The sequence below is a fragment of the Chiloscyllium plagiosum genome, unplaced genomic scaffold, assembly GCF_037043375.1.
Source record: "Chiloscyllium plagiosum isolate Xiang-an unplaced genomic scaffold, Cpla_swu_hap1 HiC_scaffold_20, whole genome shotgun sequence".
Lineage (NCBI taxonomy): Eukaryota > Metazoa > Chordata > Chondrichthyes > Orectolobiformes > Hemiscylliidae > Chiloscyllium > Chiloscyllium plagiosum.
Window position 1 is genome coordinate 76,980,071 of NW_028270158.1, and position 22,246 is coordinate 77,002,316.

Genomic DNA, 22,246 nt, shown 5'->3' on the forward strand with positions numbered 1-22,246 from the left:
GTTGTGTTGTTTATTGGATCCTCCAGAAATATTTTGCAACAATAGATATTCCCGCAGATTCATTGTCAAAACCAACGCCAGGAGGACATGCCATCACCCAACAAACCAAGCTCTCTACATTATAGGTAAAAGTATGTCACGGCACGTACAGCCAGACTCCTCTGACCACTCGGAGTTATGACACAGCATAAACCGAAAGACATATTTGACAACAATTCACCAAAAAATGGACCAAATACCCATCATAGGCAAGAGAAATTTGGAAAAAAAATATTGCATTTCGTGACTGCAGGAAACATTATACAGGACAGACAACTCACGATACGCATTCTTGAAGATCAACTTGACATGAAACACCACTGCCAGGTGTCCGCAGTAAGTTGACTCATGACACTGAGTGTCGCTGATTCCGTGGCTGGAACCACGCAATGTGTGACAGTCTGCAAAAATATCGAGGTGCTGGTGACATTTGATCAGAGATTACCGAGATTCAGGATAAACGAATGTTGATTTCTTTCGGGTTGTGATGAAGAACAACCAGGGAAATAAGTCACCAGCGGGTACAGTTTACAAGGGCACTCATAGTAAGCAAAATGCGGAATAAAACGTACAAAATGACGAAGACAGATGAAGGATGAGAGTAATCATGGGTAATCAGACTTCCACTCCGCAGCTCCCCTAATTCCCACACCCAGTCCCATTGTAAACAAATGTTAGAGAACCATAAACATTAACGTCGTCCATTGGAACGATCCAAGTCTTTTCTAAATTTTCGATTCGGCTATTAGTTTCAGTTATTACTTTTCTTTCCTGGGAAATCAATCATTGTTATCAATCGTAAAGGGAGCCATCCTTTTTGTCATGGAAATAATATGATACTAAACTTTGTTTGTGGCGCGTATAAGACTCCACTGTGTCACACGTTTCTTCTACTTTCTCTCGATTTTAATGGTACTCTGTTTTTTGAATCTTCCGACCAACGTGCATGACCTCATAATCCGGACATATAACTGCATCTGACAAGTTTTTGCCCACTCACCCAATCTATCTATATGCCTATTCATATTGCCACGATCTCATCGTAACATGCTCTCCCACGCGTGTGTATTGTCAGCAAATTTGGACACATTTCACACTGCCCCTTTCTCCATGCTATTAACAGAGAGATAATTGAAGCCTTGAATATATCCAGTCTTGAGAGGCCTCTGCTGAAAATGTTTCTACATACTTGCTACCCTCTGAAAGTGAGAACATCCTCCTCATTTATTTCTGATGTGGCTAACCCCTTCCCCTGAGATTGGGATCTCCGGTCCTTCACTATTCTGGATATAAAGTAGAACAGAACAAACTTTTAAAGTAAAACACAATCTCACTGCTGTCTCCAATGCAAGTTCTGAGTTTTCTTTTTTAACCTGTGTTTGAACGAACTGCCCTGATTGGCACATTATTACTGACAATGACACATCTGCTTCACAGGTGCTTCAGTGCCTGTGATTGGAGTGGAGCTGAAAGGCGCGATAAAAGTGCATCTATTTTCACTCGACCATTGCTATATTATTAATCTCTCTGCTCATGAAAATGGATCCTTTATATGCATTCAATCTCCCATCAATACCGAGCATGTTTCACTCACAGTTGATTTTAAATGATTTCTTGTTGGATGAGTTATCTCTGGAACTCCAGAAAAACCGTCTCAACAACTCGATATGTTCTCAGGTCTGCTTATTTCTTGACAGACAGGAATCTTGCTCCAAGGAAAACATTTCCAGAGAAATGAATCTCTCCACAAAAGGAGGTTTATTTATCTCTCTACATGGTGCAAAGCAGAGGATTGTGAAAAGAATCTGGGAAAATGTTGCCAATTGTCAAGTGGGAAACCTTTCAACAAGCAAAACAGAAATCCCAGCATCGAGCTTTGTGAATCTTTAGATATTCCTTGGGGCGCGGATTCAGTGGAAAATGAGGGGTGAACTGGCCGGCTGGGCAGAGACGGTTTAGAAATCTTTCTGTTCTTTCGGAGGCCGGTATTTTGACCCTGGTGTACTCCGAACTTGAATTGATCTGTGACATTGAAGGATTCTGTTCCTGCACGTCAGTGAGTCAAATCTCATCTCAGCTCCGGGGCAATTAGAAAATGCGGGAACAGATAGGACACTGAAAGGCTGGAAATGAGGCGATCTCTGTAGGAGGATAACTGATTTCCGGTGTCATGCATGTGACTGTAAAGGGTGGGATCAGACTATTCCCATGTCTTCATCGTGAATTGCGCAGGATTTATTTCAGAAACGACATACTAATTAAAGATGATTGTCAATATGGGAGGAGCAGGCTGCAGTTTGCATTCCGGGATCGTTGAAGCCATTGGCACAACAGTCTCTGTGGCGATGTTAGTCAGTGCGTTTGGCTCTTCACTGACAGGTTGCTGTTCTCCCACGACCCAGGAACAGAGCGACAGCTGTTCTCACACAATCTGTTGTTTTCTTTGTCCGCACAGTTCCGGGATTTTACCGAGTTCAAAACAGAAACCGTTGTCTCTGTTTATCTCTCCCCAGATGCTGCCAGATCTGTTTAATTTCTCCTGCAATCTCTCCCTTTCTTTTTAACTGAATGACCATTTCAACCATCGAGATTGTTTACACAGTCCAAACATGTCCTGACATTTAACCCTATCGAAACTGTGGTGATTGAATTCAAACAAATAAACTTGAAACAAGTTTAGTAGCGCGCTTCTGCAGTTGTGGCCAAGTGGTTGACGCGATGGGCGTTAATACCACTGTGGATTCCTCATTGCAGTTAAGCATTTTCTAACTGTAATTGAGAGCCGAGAGTGAACTTGAAGAGTGCTTGTTCTCTGCTTTCTTGTTTCAAATTCAATTCGCACGATGAGGTGAAATGCGTATAACTCAGGCAAGGAACGTTAGTAATCTGCAACCAACCGCCTGTCAGGATGGAAAAGGCAGAAAACTTCAAAGCAGGTAAGATCCATTTAGTTGTACACTTCCATTACTGAATACGTTTGCCCCTCTGTCAAAAGTGACGCCAAATGAGATAAGAACCGTTCAGGGAATTGTGTTGGACTGTTGCAGACTTAGTGGGCCAAAGGGCATTTTTGTGCTAGAGACTTCCATGGCCACCTGCGAGGTGGTCAGTTTGTGAAGTAAAAGGACATCCTTTGCAAAATGTTCCTCGGCAAGGAAGAGGTCGAATCTTCTCTCCCCGATAGTTCTGGCAGTCATGGTATTCATTGGCACATTTCAATTGGTAATAACTATTACGGTGCATATTTGTGGAATCAGTCTATCTGATAATCAGGACGATGAGACCGTGATGTCTCATTAACCAGCTGAAAGCAAGCCCTTGCAGCTGACATTCCCTGGCTCTGCTTTTGAGATAAAGATTACTTTCTCGATGTGCCTGTGTTTATATCAAACAGCTCATTGACATCGGGACGTTCAGGGGAAAGTGGAGGTGTGACAGAGGCAGAAATAGAACAAGATGAAACGTGAAAGTGTTAGATTTTGCCGTGGGTCCGTTGTTTTTTGTGAGGAATATCTGCTGGGCGCTGTGCTGTCAGGTCCCAGGAGGCAGACGGCTTGTTTTGGTGGGATTTGTTTTTTGAAAGTTACACATGAGAAGCGTGTTCGATTATTTCAGCTCAGTATCCATTTCATATCGCGGCTCACCGCAACGGTGCACATTTTCTGGCGAAGTGCCTTGCATTCCACTTAAAGCCGCCTTTCTCTGGAGAAACTTACAGACGTAAAGCACATGGAGTGGGGAGAATCCTGAGGACACTGTCACTGTCGGGGAATGTGCCTGTGTGACTGCCTCTGTATGTGAACATGAAAATACGCTCCTCAAAGGGGTTACAACAGTCTGACCAGGTCAACCTTCAGTACTATTGTTATGTCATTTAAGATCACAGGGAGAATGCAACTGCAGCACACCGGGACGAGAATAGATGTATGCCTGATATCGTGCGCTTCAAGATGGACGAATGACCCTTATCCACTCCTTTTCCACACGCTTTTTAAACTCGAGGCCAGAGAGAAACTGACCTGACGAGAAAATCGCTTCACAACCTTCTACTACCAATTTTGCAAATTTATTTAAATGTAAAAGAAATGAATGTGTGCTCAGCCAATGGGACACCTTTGGTAACAGTCCTTCAGTCTGAAAACTACCCTGCACCACCATTCTCAGCATACTGCTGTTAAACTAATTTTATATCTAAGTGGAAAACTTACATTTAACTCCATGCGATCTAACTTTATGAATTAGTCAACCATGTGGAACCGTGTAAAATATTTTATTAAAGTCCAAGTGAGCAAAGTCTGTTACTTTTTCCTCATTGATCTTCTTGATTACGTGCTCAAAAACTCAATCAATTCTGTGCAAAACCATGCCGATTATCCCGATTCATTCCTTGTATCTAAACATTCATATAAATCCTATCATTTTGAATTGCACCAAACAACTTATGCACGACCATAACCAGACACAATCATCTATCGCTCCCAGGCTTCTCCGTGAATTCCTTTCTAAACAAAGGCACAATAGCCATCCCCTGGTCATTCGGCGCCCCACTCGTCATAATAGATGATAAAAATATTTCTCCTAAAGTTCCAAATGTTTCTTTCCCGAACTTCCCACAAGTTTCCGGTATACAGGAGATCAGATCCCAGAGAAATATCCAACTTTATATTTTCCAGGTCCTCCAGCCCTTCCCGTTTCAATGTGAAGGACTTTCAAAACATTAATATTTAATTGTACCCGTTATGTCGTTCTCCATGGTGTAAACTGACGCGAAGTGAACATTATATGTCTCTCCATCTGCTGAGATTCAAGACAAAGGTGAGCTCTTTCATCTTAAAGTCCTATTTGGTCTCAAGTTCTTAATTATTGTAGATTCTCTTTAGACTATACTTAGCTTTATGTTCTGCTGATATCTCATATCCTCGATTGACCTTTATAATATCCTCCTTAAGAATGCCCCTCCACTCCTTCTATCGTTCAAAAGATTCACTTGAAACCATGTGTTTATATGGAAGCTGTCCCCTTTTTAAAAAAAAAAGTCTTATGGCAAGGCGTAAATCTCAGCAATCAACGTTGTTCTAATGGAATACCTACAATGTGGAACCCGGCCATTCGGACCAAGAAGCCCACACTAATCCTGCGAAGGGAATCACACCCAAACTCACACCTCTACTCAATACCTGTAACTCTGCATTTCCCATGACCAAAGAACGTCAGCCCCACATCTTTCGTCTGGGGAGGAATGTGCAAACTCCAAATACACAATCATCCAAAGTAGAGATCGAACCAACATCGCTGAGGGCGCAAGACATGGGTATTCGCCACTGAGTCAGCCATTATAAACCTCCGATCCACAACTCAAAACATATCATCACTTCGATTTGGGGTCCAGACCTGCTCCGAATGTTCCAAATGTATCTGTCCAGAGCCTCCTATTGACTTAGGTGTAAACCTCTGCCCGTGCTTTCCTATTCGCTTGAACTGAACACCTGCATTGTATTTGCGTTCCAAAATACCAACTGAAACTGCATGGAAACATAAGAGAAAATTGAACTTTGAATTCTTTCTGCTTTCATAAAATTGTTTGTGCCTCTACTCTAACCACCAAACATATGACCGCACACTTTTCCACAAAGTACCACAACTGCAACTATTTTTTCAAAGCACTCAGTTTGTTCAAGTCATTCTGCTGCATGCCCGCTTCAACAATAAGATCTGCCCTTACGCCGATCATTGTGTCTTCTTCAAATGGAGCAACAACACCCTCAATTCCTTTGAATGGATCCTTCATACATAATGTGAATAGATGTGTTGCCAACACTGACTCCTGCTGAACTCCACTAGTCACGGGCTGTCATCCTAGAGAAGACCACTTTACCCAACTGTCTGCCTTCTGCCTATCAGCAAAACCTCAATCCATGTCCTCTTCTTTAGCAGTTTGCCGTATTGACCTTGACATATACCTGGGGAAATTCAAGCTTGGAACCTCCACCGGCTTGACTTCGTCTAACTTGCTCATTACCTACTCAAAGCATTTAACACAAAGCTGATTTATTTGATTGTTATCGAGAATATTCCAACTTTGATTCCAGGCCTGAATGTGAAGACCAACAATGTTCAATTGCTGTTGCGATATGTAAACACTACGCTGCCTTAGTACAGTCGATGAGTGAGTGAATTCCTTCCCTCAGTGGGATCCTCTATTCTCTCAACAGGGTCGATGAGTGACCTAACTAGTTTGCTCACATGGAGCAGGTAAATGCTTGCGGCCAACTGCAAACCAGATGGTGGACTGAGAGTTGAGATGATCGCTTAAACCTATTCCTAGAATAGGTTCCTTGAAACTTCTCTCACAATTCGAAAATATCGATGGGAAATTAGTTCTACAGAGACTAGAGAGCACATCCCACAGGCTACATATTTGATAGGTCTCTCCACAATGTGATGACGTTCATGATGAACTGTCCCCAGGAACGTTAATAATGAGTAATGTCTTTATTCAGTGTGAACACGTTGAACACACGCAAGTATTCAGCATCTTCTGCAGCACTTCCCACAGTCATGGCATTTAGAAAGTCCTGTTAACATGGCAAGAAAGGTGATGAGTCATCCGGTCGCTCGGACTTTGCAGCACGGTCTCACAGATTTGGAATTGGAAAGGTCTCTATTCCGGGTGAGCACGTGGGTCAGACGTCAGGTCTCTATATATCTTAATGGACTCTTATTTATGTGGTCATATTTCTCAGAGATGAAACACATAGAGGTTTGATAACATTTTCCAAAGTCCGGAGAGAGAAAAGGTTTCTCATTAGTATGAGCGTCGTGTTCGGTTCTCCAATCGCTGGACGTTTTAAAGCATTTTCCGCAGTTCAGACACTGAAATCCTTTCTCATCATTTTGAACTAGCAGGTGTCGCAGCAGGTCACTGACAGAATGAATCCCTTCCCACACTCTGAGCAGATGAATGGCTTGTTCCTGGTATCATTGTGTCCATGGGAATTCAGCTCAGACAGGAAAATGAATCCCTACATTTCCACAGTCATTCCTCACTATGACTACAATTGAGGTGTGTAAGTCTGATGATAGATAAAAACCTGGTCCACACGCACAATAATTGAACGACTTATCTCACACTATTACCAGAGCTTTTTCCTTTCATGTTCAAAATCTGATCAAGTTGTATTTGGGATAGAATTCGTGGCTTCATCAGATTATGGTGGAGAGGTTGACTTCTAAATCTTCCCCTTCTAATATCTGCAAAATTGATGTGATCCCAAAATGAGAGTGTGAAACCGTCTTTCAAAAGAATCTAGAATCTGTCTGAAGATATGGTTTGAAGGTAAGGGATTTTCGACACTAAGAATTTGACTAGAATTTTGTCAGAATCTTTCATGCACACAACGTCCACCACAGAGAACGAGCAGGTCAGCAGGTGGATATGAACACGATTGCCTCCGTGTTCCCTCCAGGTCAAACACTGTCCTGACATGCCTAACACACAGTCCTGATGGAGAAGACATTTCTTACAATTCAATCATTGCAAAACTGAAACCTCTGACTTAAGTCCCTAGCTCAAAATCCACTACCTCTCCACTGAGTCGAAAGTGTGATGCTGGAAAAGCGCAGCAGGGCAGGCAGCAACAAATGAGCAGGACAATCGATATTTTGGACACGAGACTTCATCAGGAAAGAGGCTTGTGAACCGAGGCGGTACAGATAAAAATGGAAGCGGGTGGGGTGGGACAAGGTAACGGAGAGTGTGATAGATTAACAGAGGTGGGGATAATGATGAAAGGTCGCAGCGCAGGCTGGAGCAGATAGGTGGGATGGAAGATGTACAGATAGGACAGTTCATGAGAGCGGCGGAGGCCCTGGACCTGAATGAACTTGGCTGTGTGGGAGGGAGAGTTGACTGTTTAGCAAGAGGCCAGTGGTGTTGTTTGGTGCGGGTGTCCCGGAGATGTTTTCCGAAGCGGTCTGTAATTAGGCATCCAATTTCCACAATGTCGAGGAGACAGCAAAGGGAGCAATTGTTACAGTAAATGACATGCGTGGAAATGCAGGTAAAACTCTGATGGACATGGAAGGGTCTTTTGGGCCTTTGACAAAGTTGAGGACGGATGTGTGGGCGGATGTTTTGCAAATCCCGTGTAGGAATGAGAAGGTGCTGGGAGGGGAGGGTGGTTTGTGGTAGCGTGCACTTTGTAAGGGAGTGGAAAAGGGAATGATCTTTATAGAAAATGGATAGGGGTGGAGAGGGAAGCACATCTTAATTGTTGGGGTTCATTTGCAGCTGACGGAAACACCGGAGGATGACATGATGTCTACAGAGGCTGCTAGATTTTAAAGTGTTGAAGAAGGAAGTTCTGTCCTCGTCATATTTGGAGGGATGGATTTTGGGAGTGGGGTTGAGAGAAGTGGATGAGATGAGCTGGAAGGCATCATCGACGACGTGACAGGAGAAAATGCCTCGCCATTGATTCAAATTTCTGCCTGGCATTGGTTTGAGTCTGAACAGACACGAAATTACCATGGTGACATCCTTCAACTCGTGATGTGTTTTTAACCACATATCCCCATCATCACCATGTCAGCCGACTTGCACCTCATTAACATCATTAACTCTTCCACGTCTCTGCCCTTCTGCAGCTCAAACACTAAACCATTCGTTTGGACGACACGGTCATAATACACTTCGATCCGTTCTTTCAAATTCCCTCCCTGCTCTGGTGCTAGTGGAGCAATGGATAGAGAGAGAGAGAGGAGTTGAGCACGTGGCTACACGAATGGTGCAGGAGGGAGGGTTTTGGATTCTTGGATAATTGCGGCTCTTTCTGGGTCGGTGGGACCGAAACAAGCAGGATGATCTTCATCTGAACCAGAGGGGTACCAATATCTTTGGGTGGGGGCGGGAAATTCGCTAAGGCTTTTGGGGTGGGTTTAAACTAATCCAGCAGGGGGATGTGAACCAAACTTGCAGTTCAAGTATAGAAATTTTTGAGAGTAGGGAGGTCCAGAATCAAGCTTCAGGGGCGCAAGATGGCACCAGCAAGCAAGAATTTGGTTTGGAGTGTGTCTGCTTCAATGACAGGAGCATCCAGAATAAGGTGGACGAACTTGCAGCGTGCATTGGTACCTGGGAATTCGATATTGTGGCCATTTCGTAGACATGAACAGAGCAGGGACAGGAATGGTTGTTGCAGATTCCAGGATTACAATATGAACAGAGAAGAAGATAAAAGAGGGAGACGTGTGGCTGTGTTGGTCAAGGACAGCATTACAGTTGCAGAAAGGATGTTTGGGTCTCGTCAACTGACGTAATATGGGCTGAAGTTAGAAACAGGAAAGGAGAGGTCACCCTATTGGGAGTTTTCTACAGGCCTCCGAATAGTTCCAGAGATGTAGACGAAAGGATAGCAAATATGATTTTCGATAGGAGTGAGGGAGAGAGGGTAGTTGTCATGGGGGACTACAACTTTCCAAATATTGGCAGAAAACACTATAGTTCGATTACTATAGATGGGTCAGTTTTTGTCCACTGTGTGCATGAGGGGTTCCTGACACAGTATGTGGACAGGCCAACAAGGGGCGTGGTCACATTAGATTTGGTAATGGGTAATGAGCCCGGCCAAGTGTTAGACTGGGAAGTAGGTGAGCACTTTGGTGATAGAGATCACCGTTCTGTTGAGTTTACTATTGTGATAGATTTCGATAGGTGTATACCACTGGGCAAGAGTTACAGCTGGGGGAACGTCATTTATGATGCGATTAGGCAGGATTTAGGAAGCATAGGATGCAGAAGGAAACTGCAGTGTCGGCACATTAGAAATGTGGAGCTAATTCAAGGAAATGCTACTGTGTGTCCTTGATAAGTATGAATCTGTCAGGCAGGGAGAAAGCTGTAGAGCGCGGGAGCCGTGGTTTACAAAGGAAGTAGATTATCTGGTCAAGAGGAAGAAGAAGGCTTATGTTAGGATGAGATGCGAAGGCTCATTTAGGGCGATTAATGGTTACAAGATAGCCAGGAAAGACCTAAAGAGAGAGCTCAGATGAGCCAGGAGGCGACGTGGGAATTTGTTGGCCGATAGGATCAGGGTTAAACCGAAGGCTTTCGATATGTACTTAAGGAATAAAAGAATGACGAGAGTAAGATTAGGACCAATCAGGGACATTAGTGGGAAGTTGTGTGCAGAGTCAGTGGAGATAAGGGAAGCATCAACTGAATACTTTTCAACACTATTCAGTCTAGAAAACGGCAATTTTGTCGAGGCGAATACTTAGATACAGGCAACTGGACGAGGTGTGATTGAGGATCACAAGGAGGAGGTATTAGAAATCCTGAAAAGTGTGAAAGTAGATATGTCCCCTGGGCAGAATTGGACTTATCCTAGGATCCTTTGGGAAGCCATTGGGGTGATTGCCGAGCCTTTGGCATTGATCTTTAAATCGTCATTGTCTACACGAATAGTGCCAGAAGACTGGAGAATAGCAAATGTGGTTCCCATGTTCAACAATGGGAGTAGAGACAATCCTGTTTATTATAGACCAGTGAGCTTCAATTCAGTTGTTGGTAAAGTGTTGGAAAAGGTTATAAGAGATAGGATTTATAATCATCTAGAAAAGAATAATTTGATTAGGGATAGTAAGCATAGTTTTGTGAAGGTTGCGTCGTGCCACAAAAACTTTATGGAGTTCTTTGAGAAGGTGACCAAGCAGGTAGATGAGATGATGTTGTGTATATGGATTTCAGCAAGGCGTTCGATAAGGTTCCCCACAGTAGGCTATTGTAAAAAATCCGGAGGAATGGGATTTTTGGAGATAAAGCAGTTTGCGTCAGTAATTGGCTTGCTGAAAGAAGACACAGGGTGGTAGTTGTTGGGAAATGTTGCTCCTGGAGTCCACTTAACAGTGCTGAGCCGCAAGGATCGCTGTTGGGTCCACTGCTGTTCGTTTTATAAACGACGTGGATGAGGGCGTAGAAGGGTGTGTTAGTGCGTTTGCAGACGACACTGAGGTTGGTGGAGTTGTGGATAGTGAAGAATTACATAGAAGGTTGCAGCGAGATATAGATAAGCTGCAGAGCTGGGCTGAGAGGTGGCAAACGGAATTTAATGCGGACAAGTGTGAGGTGATTTACTTTGGTCAGAATAAGAGGAATGCAAAGTACTGGATTAATGGTAAGATACCTGGTAGTGTAGATGAGCAGAAAGATCTCGGTGTCCAGTACACAGATCCTTGAAAGTTGCCAGCCAGATTGACAGAGTTGTTAAGAAGGCATACAGTGTTTTAGCTTTTATTAATAGAGGGATCGTGTTCTGGAACCATAAGGTTATGCCACAGATGCACAAAATTCTCGTGCGGCCACACTTGGAGTATTGTGTACAGTTCTGGTCACCGCATTATAAGAAGGATATGGAAGCTTTGGAAAGTGTGCAGAATAGATTTACTCGGATGTAGCCTGGTATGGAGGGAAAGTCTTACAAGGAAAGGCTGCGGGACTTGTAATTTTCTCGATAGAGGGAAGAGGGTTGAGAAGTGACTTAACAGAGACATATATTATATTCAGAGACATATATTATATTCAGAGGGTAAAGCAGGGTGGATAGGGAGAGCCTTCTTCCAAGAATGGCGACAACCAGCACGAGGGGGCATAGCTTTAAATTGAGGAATGATAGATAGAGGACAGCTGTCAGAGGTAGTTTATTTACTCAGAGAGTAGTAAGGGTATGGAACGCTTTGCCTGCAGCGGGAGTAGATTCCCTAACTTTAAGTACATTTAAGTCGTCATTGGACAAGCATATGGACGTACATGGAATAATATAGGTAAGGTGGGCTTCAGATTGGTACACAGGTCGGCGCAACATCGAGGGCTGAAGGGACGGTACTGCGCTGTAATGTTCTATGTTCTGTGGTCTAACTCCCTCAGCTTCTGTTCAAGGGTGCACTTGCGTTCTGTTCACTGTTTCATTGTGCATTATCTGAATGACATTTTTACCAACGCCCCTTTTCCCAAACGTGCAATGCGGCCTTCGCAGCTTTATCTTTCCACATGGGCTCCTTCATGGTGGAAGGGAAGGAGTTGCAGGTTATTCACCCAATGATGTAATTCTGATGTCTTCCAATACCTCCTCTGCATGTGGGTGTACTCACAACAAGGGTTGCTCAGCCATCACTGGGCAGCTAAATTTCAAAGGTTTCATCATTTTCTACAAATCTCTTGATTGTCTTCCCTCTATGTATCACTGTCATGCCGTCCAGCCCACTCAAGAGCAAACAGAGCTGGTCAATAGTATGCCAACCCAGCCAGCGGACACGACACCCGAGATTATGTTTTAAAGTGCTCTCTCAGATATGTGCATTCACTCGAATTCCAACCTCCAGAGCATGTCCGATTTGAACGCCTACACGTTTGGTGCCTAAACGTCATCTGCCAAATCCATAAATTATGAAATTCCATCGCTATGTAAATCGCACAGGGCTATAGGAAAGGAATTACTCACCAAGTGATGAAGAAAAACGGTAATACATGCTGAAATCAAGGACAATTAATTGGTATGAACACTACAACCTGACTTTTTCATAATAGAAACTTCAAAACCTTTCTTCTGTGTGAGTTTAAAAAAATGTTGATCCCTGTCACATTATGAGATATTGGGAAGCTGACAAAGTGTTACATCAAACAAGTGATTAAAGAAGTGGGTTACAAGTCGTATTCTGTCACACAAAACGAAGCTTGTATCACAAAACTGATTTGACAGAATTTGTTCTGCTCGAGATCATCATCTTTTGTCAGTCTCAAGACGTTAGTGCTTCTTAACTCAGTGGTTCGAGCCCTGGTTTTGTAAACCAGGAGTTGTAGCCTCCATTCTCACGGCAGTCCTGCTGAATTTTCTTACAACTATTGCAGCAAGCATCCGAAGGTGCGTTCTATATGTTGTTAGGAATTATTTTTGAAGGAACAGCTGGAAGTCATTTTTTTATGCAGACCAGGCCTCATCTGTTTCAGTTTGGAAGCCGACATCCGTGTTTTTCTTTGAATATGAAAATGACAAGCTTCTGATGCGAAGCATGCCTTTGTTTGGCAGGAAGAACAACGTGACTCAGTAGAAGCAGTAAAGTAACGGTGAAAAAGTGCAGGACGAATACGAACAGGGATGCGGCTGTGTGCTTCCGTTCCTTATGTAGAAACAGGAATGTGCTGGAATCCAAATTAAACAGATAGGAGGCTGGAAGAGCATAGCTAGCCAGGCTGCCCCAGAGGTGGAGAAATTAACGTTTAGCAGGTTCCAAATATTCACGATTGGGGAAGTCTTAGAAGGACAGCCTCCTGCCAGTTTATCTATGTAAACAGAAACGGGTTTTAAAGCTACTAGTGAACAAAGAAGAGGCCAGACTGTTCAATTTTTCATTTTATGGAAATTGGGCTCTCCTGAGTCCTTCGTCGCTATCAAAAGATGTGTCTGTATAGTTCCCTCTATGGGTCAAAATGAGGTTCAGTTCTCCCGCAGGTCAGGCATAAATTTGACGGTATCTGACTTCAGTCTCTATCGCTGGTTCATTTGAGATTAAAACTTTGCATGGAAAGTCTCATTGAAATGAACACTTCAGACGTCAGGCTGTGGGCCAAGTATTGGTATCTGGAAACGAGAATGGATGGATGTTTAATGACTGGCACTGACATAATGTATTATTCTGTGCTGTAAAAGAACGGTGTCACGAACATTCTTTCTTGATAGAAATTTCTCATCGCTGGAAAAGAAATCTGTGCTGCTGAGAGAAGATACAACTGCACATGCCGTCCTTCCTGGTCGGCTAATGGTTACGATGCAGCGCTTTCACAGCTGTGGTTTGGGTTCATTTCTTGGTCAGGGAATCAGGATTTATTGTTCCTAATAAGGGCAACAACGAAAGGAGAGCATCTTTGACAGGAATTGCATTTCAAACGCGTCCGCATGTGCCTTGCAATATTGTACAGGGCCGCAAGTTGACTCACTGGTTATCACTGCTGCCTCACAGCGCCAGAGATATGATTTGCCGACAACTGGGTCGACTGTCAGTAAGGTGCCTTATTCAGGAGCAAATGAAGAGAAAAAGGGTAAAGTATTGCTCTGTGAGGGTTAATCCCTGGAGGATTGGTGTGCATTTCTTGCAGCGAATAGTCAGTTTCTGAACTTTAGGCATTCTATGTTCCCTTACTGTGTTGCTTCAGCAAATGTTCAGAAAGGAGAGAAAAGTGAGGAAAAACGGTCACTTCCCAGTCAGGGACTGATACATAATGCGACAACTAACGGATTCACTTTTGAAAGAATTAGCTTCCATTTTCACTACGTTGGTCATGGCAGTATACAGCATTGGAGCGGGCTTTAATTTGTTGCATTGGACCCAGCATCCTTTCTCAACATGAACAATACTGGAATATAAAGAGATAATAAAAGACATGGATAGCGAACACTGGAATGAAAAGTCGTCAGGAAGAATGGACAGTGTTTACTTGGAAAGAAAATAAAGGAAAGGAATCCATCGATGTAGTGAGTGATAATGACATTTGAAAAGACAAGGCGGGGTTTCATGGCGTGGTGGAAAAGACGAATATATCATGTGGTGTGACACCAGGTAAAACTGAGTTGTATCCATATGGAAGAGTTCCAGGCGATGTGAGTTTGGTGGGAGTTAACAGGAGGGAAATTCGCTCATTCGTATGGATCTATATCTAGAGTTTAGAACTTCAAAACCAGGGATGAATGAAATAGGGAAGTTTGGAGCACGTTTTATTTTTCCTTCTACAGCTATTGCATTTGGCAGACAGACAAGTTCGGGAATTAGTGGTGCACTGTGACACCAGAGCATCAGCTTCTTCCCTGTCTTTGAACCGGGCCGCCTGCGCAAGGAATGCAAATGCGGCCCTTCTTTTCGTGGAAGGATCAGAAGTCGGTAACTACACTCTCAAATAGAATGGCATATGATCAGAACCAGGTTGGAGAAAAACTTTACAATGCTTTGCACTGGAATTAAATGGAATTGCGTTACATTTCACGACGAGAGCAGATTTGTTCAAGCAAATTCGAAGGCAGCTTTGCAGATGGGAAAGCAAGGAAATGTGAAAGGCTGCAGCTTGGGCCCAGTTTCGAACTGGGGACGTTTCGTAGGAGAGACGAACGTGATGACCACTGCCCTACCGAAACAAGGCGCAAACACCGGGGCGGCGGCTCTGTGGCATCCAGCACTGAAAGATGAAGCCATTCTTCATTTCACCTTTCTGTTTAAAAGCGCTTGTTGTTGTCCAGCGTAATTGACATCTTGAAAACCTAAAAAAAAAGACACGTGAAATTGATAACAAAATACAGACAAGGATGTCGTCAATGTTTGTACCGTAGGGCGAGGTGGCATAGGCTGGGTGGAATAGCTAGCGTAACGGCTGCGACATGACCTTATGGAAGGGTTGTAAACTGAGTATTTACGTGTTTTACCCAAGTTGGGGTGAGTTGAAAACTCGAAAGCATAGGTTTAAGGGTGAGTGGGCTGAAATTGACAAAGGACCTGAGGCACATTTCCCACACAGAAGGTTGTGCGTGTTTGGAATGATCTACCAGAGGAAGTGGAGGAGGCTATTACACTCAGAAAATTGCAAAGGTAATCGGGTGAGTTTCTGGATAGGATGCGTTTATAGGGATTGGGGCCAAATGCTAGGGAACGGGACTTGTTTAATTTTGGCTATGTGGTGAGCATGGACGAGATACCCCGCAGTATCTGTTTCCACGCTATGTACCCCAATAACGTTGTGTTGCTGACACCGGCTTTAAAGGATTACTTTTTAGCGGAGCTTGCCATGGCATTCTGTGGCACAAACATTTAGTCTGTTCGACTGCTCACGGGAAAGGAAGTATTGTGAAACACTGCAGAAACGAACGACTTCCTGACTTTAGCTCCGAGTGACCATACTCTGTGAAATTTCCCCAGATCCTCAGTTGAGGCTATTTGCTGCTGGAAGTGACCTCAGAAACCCTGTTAACTCGAAATGTATTGAGCGAATCGCAAAACAGAAAGCATTTAACACGGAACACAAACAAAACTGGCAAACCAAATGCATTTTTAGACACAGGGATGCATGAATACTAAATGTGAGACAGTCCGAGGGCATGAGTCATAAAGTAATCTCACAACTAACAACAGGGCAATTCCAAACGACTCTTTCAAACATACTGCAGCCTTAGTGCACCACCACTTTCCAGACAATGCTGAAGAGAGAGAAAGAAAGAACATAATCTGAATTGGCCGGTAAAAGTGAATTTCACCAATCACAGTCTCGATTAGATTACCTTTCCCTTCCGATGTTTCCAGGACGGAAATGAAGGAAATGGGAGAAATTCAATAAGGTATGACATCGAAATTCATTGGAACGATTTTCCCATCAGCTAGAAACCCAAATAACAACGAGTAGAGTCACCGGAGGACTTCGTTTCACCACAGCGATGAAATAACAGTCTCTATTCGGTTCCAGGAAAAACTCAACTCGCCTGGGACGGCAGAACTGTTTGCGATTTACCGCACGGGAGGCGAACACGATCATGACAGCAGAGACATTTTGAAATATTTGGTAGTATTCCACACCACAGTTAATTCCCGGGGAAGCAAACTCATTTTACTTTTGTTTTTGACATTAATATACAGTTGGCACCGAAACAGCATTTTAACAAGCTGCAGCGTTGGAGTTGATCAGCAGAAATGGCAGTGATGGGATTCGAACCCACGCCCCTTTCGAGACAGGAATCTGGATCCAGCGCCTTAGACCGCTCGGCCACACAACCAGCCCGCCGCGCCGCCTCATTTTCTTGTATTTCCAATTGTGCTCCTGCATAACAACAGAGGTAAATTCACATGAAAAGCGTTCCATGATTCCTCTCGGACTCGCACAGCTGCTGCGATGTTCCCGGCTACAATGTCAATTTCGCAGCAGATATTGATAGCCCATCAATCCAGACAAAAATCAATTGGAAGCTAAGTCTATCTTCTCAGACTCTTTTCAGCTACAAATGTATCTGTGAGTGCGTGAGAATATGGGTTCGCTTATGATTTGGTCAAATAACCATGAGCTGCTTGACATTACTGGAATTTCCATTCTTGCTTTGCTAAATGATTTCACCCATTGCTCGAAACAGGACGACTTTCACGTTTACACGGAACACGAAACACACCGGACTACAGGGAAAATGCACAAACCTGTGCAGGCCGTGTTCCACATCATACCGTGCAGCATACTTTCACTCACTGTGTCTGTTTTTTTCAGAATAAGAGTCCCAAAGAATGTTCTCCACCCTAAAACCGGAGGCAGCATTACAAACCGAGAACGACAGATCACATTGTGAGGATGCTCTGACCTCGGAGCCAGTTCAAGATGTCACTTTCCTTGCCTTTTACCTTAACCGTGCAATTTGCTGCTGAGATGTTCACTCCTGGACATGAGCCACATGGATACCAACTGAATTGGAAACCTGTGTGGAAATCGACGAGAAGTGACTCAATAACTTTTGCTAAATTCCATGGTGCTTTTTAGAAATGCAGTTTCTGTTCACCTCTATCTAAAAGCCAGTTTCTGAACATAGTAACAGAAGTCAAAAGGTAATTACCTCACCCCACCCCCACTCCAGAAGAGGTGCTAACTGCCCTTGAGTGCTTTTTGTTCTCGATGTGAAGAGCTTTCACGCCTGAGTCACCTTCACGTCTCTGGTTGCTGAGTGAATCACAAAGAAGGAATTTCACCAGAGCTGCAACTGCCTCACTTCACCACTCGCCCTCGCCGTTTACATTTTCCTGCTCGTCAGTGATTTAAAGAAAACCAAATGGATGCGATGTCATTCTGTAGCCTCTCTGTCGATTCCTCCGTTTCAGTTCCAACATGACTTAGATCTCGAGGCGGACCTGAATACGAGCGACGCTATGAATGCGCAAGTTCAAAGGTTCCTCTCAGAGTGTAATTTCTTTCATTGCTGTTGTTGACTGAATGAGTAACTAACGTGCGAATTGCTCCAAAACATGATTCAGGACATCTGGTGCCATTTCTCGCACGTTGAATAACGATTGACAGCTTCCAAATGAGGTTTTTCTGAGACGACCTGAGGTACATTTGACAAACAGACAAGTTCAGGAATTCGTGGTGCGCTGTGACACCAGAGCATCTGCTTCTTTCCTGTCTTTGAACCGAGCCGCCTGCGCAAGGAAGGCAAGTGCGGTACTGCTTTTCGGCCAAGATCAGAAGGCGGTAACTACACTCTCCAACAGAATGGCATATGATCAGAACCAGGTTGGAGAAAAACTTAACAACGCTTTGCACTGTAATTAAATGGATTTGCATTACATTTCACTACGAGAGCAGATTTGTTCAAGCAAATTCGAAGGCAGGTTTGCAGATGGGAAAGCATGCAAGACAGCTCAGCTTTTGTCCATGTAAAAGGCTCTAGTTGAAGAACAAAGCAGTTTCTGCCCAGTTTCGAACTGGGGCCCTTTCGCGTGTGAGGCGAACGTGATGACCACTACACTACAGAAACAAGCCACAGCCACCCGTGCTGGGGCTCAGTGGCGTCCAGCACTGAAAGTTGAATCCGTTCCACGTTTCACCTTTCTGTTTCCAATAGCTCGTTGTTGTCCAACGTAATTGACTCTTGAAAACGAAAAGAAAAGACACGGTAAATTGATGACAAAATATAGACAAAGATGTCGTCGATGTTTGTACCGTAGGGCGAGGTGGAATAGGCGGGGACAACTTTCCCTGCAGCGAAACAAATGCGACATGACCTTATGGGAGGGTGGTAAACTGGGTATTTACGAATTTTACCCAAGTTGGTGTGAGATGAAAAGTCGACAGCATAGCTTTAAGGTGAGCGGGCTGAAAGTGACAAGGCACATTTCCCACAAAGAAGGTAGTGCGTGTTTGGTATGATCTACCAGAGGAAGTCGAGGAGGCTATTACACTCAGAAACTTGCAAAGGTAATCGGGTGAATTTCTGGATAGGATGCATTTAGAGGGATTGGGGCCAAATGCTGGGGAACGGGACTTGTTTAATTTTGGCTATGTGGTGAGCATGGACGAGGTCCACCGAAGTATCTTTTTCCACGGTGTACCTGAATAACGTCGTGTTGCATCCACTGGCTTTAAAGGATTACTTTTTAGCGGAGTTTGCCGTCGCTGTCTGTGGCACAATCATTTAGTCTGTTCGACTGCTCACGGGAAAGGTAGTCTTGTGAAACACTGCAGAAACGAACGACTTCCTGACTTTAGCTCCAGTGACCATACTCTGTGAAATTTTCCCAGATCCTCAGCTGAGGATTTTTGCTGCTGGAAGTTACCGCAGAAACCCCGTTAAATCGAAATGTATTGTGCGAATCGCAAAACAGAAAGCATTTAACACGGAACACAAACAAAACTGGCATACCTCATGCATTTTCAGACACAGAGATGCATGAATGCTAAATGTGATACAATCCGAGGGCATGAGTCATAAAGTAATCTCACAACTAACAACAGGGCATTTCCAAACGACTCTTTCAAACATACTGCAGCCTTAGTGCACCACCACTTTCCAGACAATGCTGAAAAGAGAGAAAGAAAGAACATAATCTGAATTGGCCGGTAAAAGTGAATTTCACCAATCACAGTCTCGATTAGATTACCTTTCCCTTCCGATGTTTCTAGGACGGAAATGAAGGAAATGGGAGAAATTCAATAAGGTATGACATCGAAATTCATTGGAACGATTTTCCCATCAGCTAGAAACCCAAATAACAACGAGTAGAGTCACCGGAGGACTTCGTTTCACCACAGCGATGAAATAACAGTCTCTATTCGGTTCCAGGAAAAACTCAACTCGCCTGGGACGGCAGAACTGTTTGCGATTTACCGCACGGGAGGCGAACACGATCATGACAGCAGAGACATTTTGAAATATTTGGTAGTATTCCACACCACAGTTAATTCCCGGGGAAGCAAACTCATTTTACTTTTGTTTTTGACATTAATATACAGTTGGCACCGAAACAGCATTTTAACAAGCTGCAGCGTTGGAGTTGATCAGCAGAAATGGCAGTGATGGGATTCGAACCCACGCCCCTTTCGAGACAGGAATCTGGATCCAGCGCCTTAGACCGCTCGGCCACACAACCAGCCCGCCGCGCCGCCTCATTTTCTTGTATTTCCAATTGTGCTCCTGCATAACAACAGAGGTAAATTCACATGAAAAGCGTTCCATGATTCCTCTCGGACTCGCACAGCTGCTGCGATGTTCCCGGCTACAATGTCAATTTCGCAGCAGATATTGATAGCCCATCAATCCAGACAAAAATCAATTGGAAGCTAAGTCTATCTTCTCAGACTCTTTTCAGCTACAAATGTATCTGTGAGTGCGTGAGAATATGGGTTCGCTTATGATTTGGTCAAATAACCATGAGCTGCTTGACATTACTGGAATTTCCATTCTTGCTTTGCTAAATGATTTCACCCATTGCTCGAAACAGGACGACTTTCACGTTTACACGGAACACGAAACACACCGGACTACAGGGAAAATGCACAAACCTGTGCAGGCCGTGTTCCACATCATACCGTGCAGCATACTTTCACTCACTGTGTCTGTTTTTTTCAGAATAAGAGTCCCAAAGAATGTTCTCCACCCTAAAACCGGAGGCAGCATTACAAACCGAGAACGACAGATCACATTGTGAGGATGCTCTGACCTCGGAGCCAGTTCAAGATGTCACTTTCCTTGCCTTTTACCTTAACCGTGCAATTTGCTGCTGAGATGTTCACTCCTGGACATGAGCCACATGGATACCAACTGAATTGGAAACCTGTGTGGAAATCGACGAGAAGTGACTCAATAACTTTTGCTAAATTCCATGGTGCTTTTTAGAAATGCAGTTTCTGTTCACCTCTATCTAAAAGCCAGTTTCTGAACATAGTAACAGAAGTCAAAAGGTAATTACCTCACCCCACCCCCACTCCAGAAGAGGTGCTAACTGCCCTTGAGTGCTTTTTGTTCTCGATGTGAAGAGCTTTCACGCCTGAGTCACCTTCACGTCTCTGGTTGCTGAGTGAATCACAAAGAAGGAATTTCACCAGAGCTGCAACTGCCTCACTTCACCACTCGCCCTCGCCGTTTACATTTTCCTGCTCGTCAGTGATTTAAAGAAAACCAAATGGATGCGATGTCATTCTGTAGCCTCTCTGTCGATTCCTCCGTTTCAGTTCCAACATGACTTAGATCTCGAGGCGGACCTGAATACGAGCGACGCTATGAATGCGCAAGTTCAAAGGTTCCTCTCAGAGTGTAATTTCTTTCATTGCTGTTGTTGACTGAATGAGTAACTAACGTGCGAATTGCTCCAAAACATGATTCAGGACATCTGGTGCCATTTCTCGCACGTTGAATAACGATTGACAGCTTCCAAATGAGGTTTTTCTGAGACGACCTGAGGTACATTTGACAAACAGACAAGTTCAGGAATTCGTGGTGCGCTGTGACACCAGAGCATCTGCTTCTTTCCTGTCTTTGAACCGAGCCGCCTGCGCAAGGAAGGCAAGTGCGGTACTGCTTTTCGGCCAAGATCAGAAGGCGGTAACTACACTCTCCAACAGAATGGCATATGATCAGAACCAGGTTGGAGAAAAACTTAACAACGCTTTGCACTGTAATTAAATGGATTTGCATTACATTTCACTACGAGAGCAGATTTGTTCAAGCAAATTCGAAGGCAGGTTTGCAGATGGGAAAGCATGCAAGACAGCTCAGCTTTTGTCCATGTAAAAGGCTCTAGTTGAAGAACAAAGCAGTTTCTGCCCAGTTTCGAACTGGGGCCCTTTCGCGTGTGAGGCGAACGTGATGACCACTACACTACAGAAACAAGCCACAGCCACCCGTGCTGGGGCTCAGTGGCGTCCAGCACTGAAAGTTGAATCCGTTCCACGTTTCACCTTTCTGTTTCCAATAGCTCGTTGTTGTCCAACGTAATTGACTCTTGAAAACGAAAAGAAAAGACACGGTAAATTGATGACAAAATATAGACAAAGATGTCGTCGATGTTTGTACCGTAGGGCGAGGTGGAATAGGCGGGGACAACTTTCCCTGCAGCGAAACAAATGCGACATGACCTTATGGGAGGGTGGTAAACTGGGTATTTACGAATTTTACCCAAGTTGGTGTGAGATGAAAAGTCGACAGCA

General features: G+C 44.0%; 2 non-coding genes across 2 annotated transcripts; both read right to left on the bottom strand.

Moving 5' to 3' along the window:
- Positions 1 to 18,505: 18,505 nt before the first annotated feature.
- On the bottom strand, positions 18,506 to 18,578 carry trnav-cac (transfer RNA valine (anticodon CAC)). Its single transcript has one exon. It is a non-coding gene; the product is annotated as a tRNA-Val (tRNA).
- Positions 18,579 to 21,854: 3,276 nt separating this feature from the next.
- trnav-cac (transfer RNA valine (anticodon CAC)) lies at positions 21,855 to 21,927 on the bottom strand. The gene has a single exon. It is a non-coding gene; the product is annotated as a tRNA-Val (tRNA).
- Positions 21,928 to 22,246: the final 319 nt, after the last annotated feature.